The 5,694-nt window shown below is 34.5% G+C and overlaps 1 pseudogene; it reads left to right on the forward strand.

Annotated features, from left to right (window-relative positions):
- Positions 1 to 577: 577 nt before the first annotated feature.
- Positions 578 to 5,415, forward strand: LOC132430291 (NEDD8-activating enzyme E1 regulatory subunit pseudogene; annotated as a pseudogene).
- Positions 5,416 to 5,694: the final 279 nt, after the last annotated feature.

Genomic DNA, 5,694 nt, shown 5'->3' on the forward strand with positions numbered 1-5,694 from the left:
ACAACGTTAGGTTGGAGCAGGTCACAAATGTCCTTGGATGCCTTGCTGCACAAGCGCTTTGATTTTATTTTTTTAGAGGTGATATAAATCAACAAGAAACTTTTGACCCCTGTTCTAAAAAGGGTAATTAAAAAATATTGTGGGAGTGTTTTGGGAGGAGACAAACCTGGATGCAAGGTAGGACTCCAGTTGAAATTGGAACATTAGAAGTGAGAATGGTGAAAAAATAAGGAATTGGAATATATTTCCAAAATTGATAATATTTGGTAACTGGCTGGGGTATGGGTATGAAAACAGAAGTAAGAAAGTTCATGAGATCTGGAGTTCAAACTAGAAATAGATTAGTATTTTGGGGAGACTGAAAATGAATTTGAAAGTAGGATAACATGAAAAAGAGCTTAGAGTTCATCCAAGTTGTCATCCAGATGCCTTAATGCATTCTATGAAGCAGAAAACTTTATTTAACGTGACTGTGTATTAGTAACTTCACTGGAAGGTCTAAACCTAGAAAACAGATATGAACAATCTGATTCATGTCCCTCTTTGCACTTAATCAATGAAATTGCAAATCAACAAAATGGAGTGTAAATAACTTGGCAGTTTTTCTAATAGTCTTGTGAGACTAATTATCAATAAAATCAATGTATTGTATACCAGAAATATCCTATTGAAACTCTGCAAAATCAAAACAAACAAATCATGTGTTTATTTTCTTCCCTTGTGAAGGAGGAAATGATTGTTTGGTCAATGCAATTGATATATCATTATGTGAAGTATAGTAATAACAATTGTACACCTTTCTCAGTGCTGGAGCACTGCCTAGAAAATAGTGTGTCCTTAATAAGCATTTGCATGAAAGGAAAACTCAGTTCTCCAGATGTTATCTGCAGACTCTAGTATGTCAGTAGAATTTAAAATTTTACACACGACCTTTGATAATTCAAGTTATTCTTGTGTTAACTATTTTAACATCCGATATTAAGCTTATAATTGCATAAAAGTCTTTAAAGGTGCTCAGTAACTTTTTGTTTGAGGTCACATTTCCCAATAGCTGAACTCAGGCCCAGCCCAGGAGAATTCAAGGATCACAGCAGTTTAGTGTGTCAGTGAAGAGATGGGTGCCCCTCTGTGAGTCTGGCACTGTCTAATCTGGGTTATAAACTAGCAAAGCTCAAATCATACATGCCTTCCCTGCTCAGACTCAGATCTACTCAGAGAATGTGCCTCTACCTTAAACATGAAAACTCCTAGTAATTCCTCACCCCTACAGGGCTGGGTTTGTTCAAAACTGGTATGACAATTTGGTATTTGGAGAGTGTGAATTAGGATAAGGGAAAGTCAGTAACCTTGAGTTATGAGGTCAAGATTTACAGAATACCGATAAGAGGTCTTGGCTCCAGAGGAACTGTATTTATTTGAATCCTGGTACTGCCAGTTACTTATTGTAAGTATCTAGGATACAACAGACTTGTCTGATCATTCCAAAATAATAGTTGGTGTTAATTATATGCCAATTATCATCCTTGGCTCAAGGAATACAGAAGAAAACAAGACAAATGCATTCTGTACCCTCAGAGAGTTTACATTCTTATGGTAGAGATAACCAAAAAAAAAAAGTTAAATGAAATATAAAATTAATATTGTAGTAAAGAAATTAAAATAATATTACATGATGGAGCAATACAGGAAAGGGAACATATTGAAAGAAAGGCCAATTCAAGTCTCTACTGAAAACCTCTATGGGATTTACTAGGAGCAGGGCATTCAAGGGAAATACCAGGGTACTGTACATCATAGACAATCAGAGTGGGGAGGCATCTGCTAGTCCAGGGCTGCTCTAATAATCACTTACTGAAGACCAAAGATAAAATAATCGGAATGGAGTAAACTGATGAGATACCAAGTTTAATTTTTATTGCATGCTTTTTTTCTTCAGTTGTGCACATATAACATTCCTGACATGCCCACAGAACGCACCCTGGTTTTAGACAGGACCCACTTCTTTACACTAAAAATTATACTTCATCATTATTACACAGATATGGGGTGATAAGGCAGATACACCAGTATAAATTCAACACCACTCCAGAATACAGAACTCAACATGCCCACCATCCTGTTTGCCGGACACAGATATCCTTCTCCTATGTAGCACACAAGGAACACATCTATTACAACACTTAGGTATTCAAAATTTACATACAATTTCTCTATATATATCCTGTGATACTGTTTGATATTCAATCTGGGACAGAAACCGAAGTATTACTCCCCCCCTTTATATTTTGCTAATATATTTTGAGAGTGCACATTGAGATTAATTATATAAGATATAGATTGGTGGTTATGAAGAGTGGTGGTTAAAGCATCTGGAGACTGAAAATAAGCCCATATGTCCTTGACTTAAGAGGGTTTTTTACAGCTGACCAAAACTGATCAAAAAAAAAAAAAGGCAAGTATCTCCTTGAAGCCATTAAAGAAGAGGTTCTTTACACACACCACATATGCATGTACTACTTTCTGGGCAGTGTATATTGTTGAGACAAACGATAATAAAATGATTTGTCAAACTTATGCACCAAGGACAAATAATAAAATACTAAGAAATCCAATTTAATTGTCTTTCAAATGCCTAAAGCTGAACTCCTGATTAAACTGGTTATTATCTGTGATGATTTTAAAAATTTCTCTCAACATGGACAAAACACAGTAGAGAAAATACTTCCAGCAAAAAAAAGTGACATTGGTTATGAGAACTAAAAACTGATGTTTTTTCATATTCCTTTTATTTAAATTCATGGCACTGAATTTGTGATAAAATTATAAAAATAATAGAGATTCACTAACGTCACCATTTTAACAAGGACATTTGGTTTTAATATAATAATGGATATATGAACACATTCCCATTCTGAATTATGCAAGTACAGTTGACCCCTGAACAACTCGGGGGTTAGGGGCATGAATCCCCTGCATAGTCGAAAATCCAAGGATAACTTTTGACTCCCCCAAAACTTTACTAATAGCCTACTGTTGACTGGAAGCCACATAACATAAACAGTCAATTAACACATATTTTGTATGTTATATGTGTTATATATGAATTCTTCCAGCAAAGTAAGCTAGAGAAAATAAAATGTTCTTAAGGAAATCATAAGAAAGACAAAATACATTTATAGTACTAGACTGTATTTATCTATACTGTAAGTTTATTTTGCCTGTTTACAAGATGAATTGTCTGTCGGTACCTACATCAACATTGTCTTATACGATACAAAACACTGTAGATGTTATACATATTACTAACACCAGACATAAAAAAGGGAAAAGATAATGTGAAAAGAAATCATATTTATTTACAGATATAATGATTCCTGCATTGATAATGAACAAGTAGCAATATGATTGCTTTATGGTAGCCTAACGCCAACTGCCAAATGACTACATGACAAAGGTATAAGTTGAAGATTCTTTGTAGTTTAGAGAGTTTACACAATTTATACTGGAGATTTCATTTTCTATCACAAAATGGTCTTGAAATGAAATCAGAATTGAAGAGGTTTTTTGTTTTTGTTTTCCCCAAGATAACTAGTTTATTCTTATCCCTTTGGGACCTTTCTTTCTCACCTGTGGGGCTCAGTAAACAAGAATATCAAGGAAACATTCAATATCAATGGAATAACCAAACATATGGACAGAAATGTTCACAGTGAAATTTCATTTCTATCTCACCCTGTACTGCATTAAAATATTAAAAATGGATTTCACTGTATCAAATCAACATGCTGTACACCTTAAACTTATACAATGTTATATGTCAATTACATCTCAATAAAGCTGGAAAAAAAGAAAAGCGTTTCTGATTAAAAAAATACTGCAGGAGGTGATTGTGGCACTTTTCAGGGTCTTGGCTTTTTTCTGGGGGACAGGGTTACTGAGTTTATGGAGTAATCATGGGCGAGATTATGGAGTAATCATGGAGTAATTAGTGTTTGCTCATGTTTGCCTAATAAATACAACAGCCACAGGAACCGCAATTCTTAAGAACTTGGTACTCTCAGTACTGATTCATTTACAATTATTGATGGATATCAGATAAGCAGAGATGTTGAAAACATTTTTTCTTACAAAGAAGCAATATCAGCAAGAACCAAGATCAAGTTGTCATGGAATTCTCATAACAATTAAATGACAATGGGTCTGAAAGTTTGTGGAAGTGAGTTTAGAAAATCTTCTGAACAATGACCTTTCTTTTTCCTGTAGCTTTACTACTATGGTTGCAGCTAGGCTCCCCAAAAGTACATTACTACCTTTGGCTGATGTCCTCTGGGGTTCTTAAATGGCTCTTTTAATCTGTAGAGGTTATACGGCTAGTTGGCTATAGGAGGATCATTATAAAAGAACATCCAGATAATGGAATTTTACTCACATGATGCACTGGAAGATCTACAACTGGATAAACCATTTCCTGAGCTGAGAGAACATTTTCAGTCTTATGATTTGGATCATACGGGGGGAAAAGGTCCATAGCCACACTCCACAGACTATAATCATCGCTAAATATTTAGCACAGTGGAACAGTGAAACAAATGGATGAACACCTAAAATGTATAAAGAAAAAGAGGACTTTAGATACGTGATTAGATACGGGGTTCTAAAGAATGAAATTGGGGCTCCAGAAGTGAATTTTGAAGAAGCTATTAAAAATATAAACACAGCAATAAATATAACTCAGACTCTAATCAATATTGAAGATATATTTAATGATGATTGCTGCTTGAATATCAGCAAATAGACACCATCCTTTTGGATTTCAGCTTATGCCTTAAATGACTGTGTGGCCAAGGAGGACCAAAGATGCCTGTTTGAGGCATAACTTCCTACATGATTGCAGATTTTGGTGTGTATATATAAAACTGCAAAATGTTTACAGTGTTAAAGCGAAGAAAGAGATGCTTCTTCTGTGAATGATTATGTTGACAAAGTACTGCAGTCCATAGGCCAAGCAATGGAAGCTGTTTCAGAGAAAGAATTAAATTTTTTCTGCAGTAATTCTTCATTTCTTGGAGTTGGTAGATGTTGATCTTTAACTAAAAAATGTGGTTTGGACACAATTAATAAAGATGGAATCATTTCCAGTACGAACATTCCAGATAACGAGACAGTACTGTACTTAATGTTATGGGCTGTTGACGGATTTCATAAAGGACATAGTAGACATCCAGGGGTATCTATTAGGTTGAAGAAAACATAGGAAAGTCTTATCTCACTTGTTTCCTTTAGGAATATAGGTTATCTGTAATGGTGAAAGATGATTATGTCCACAAATTGTGTTGTTATGGAACTGCTGAGCCACACATGATTACTGCTGCCCAACGGGTTACAACAGTTACCACTGAACATTGCCATTTTTAATAACCTACTTATATCTGCATGTCATAAACTTCAGGAACTTCCTCATTATAAAAGAAGCACCCAGTGCAGTGTGTTAATAATCAAAATTATAACTGTCTTCAGATTGTGCTCGTCTATAAAATTCAAAGGGAAAACTTCTAAATTGTTGTTTTATTAATAATCCTTTTTCTCACTTGTAAAAAGAAAAAAAATGTATTTCAAGTTATTCTGCTATCTAATGACACACAAAGGACTGATACTATACTATACTCTTTATCATAATAAAGAGTAAACAATTTG

The sequence above is a fragment of the Delphinus delphis genome, chromosome 8 (assembly GCF_949987515.2).
Source record: "Delphinus delphis chromosome 8, mDelDel1.2, whole genome shotgun sequence".
Classification (NCBI taxonomy): Eukaryota; Metazoa; Chordata; class Mammalia; order Artiodactyla; family Delphinidae; genus Delphinus; species Delphinus delphis.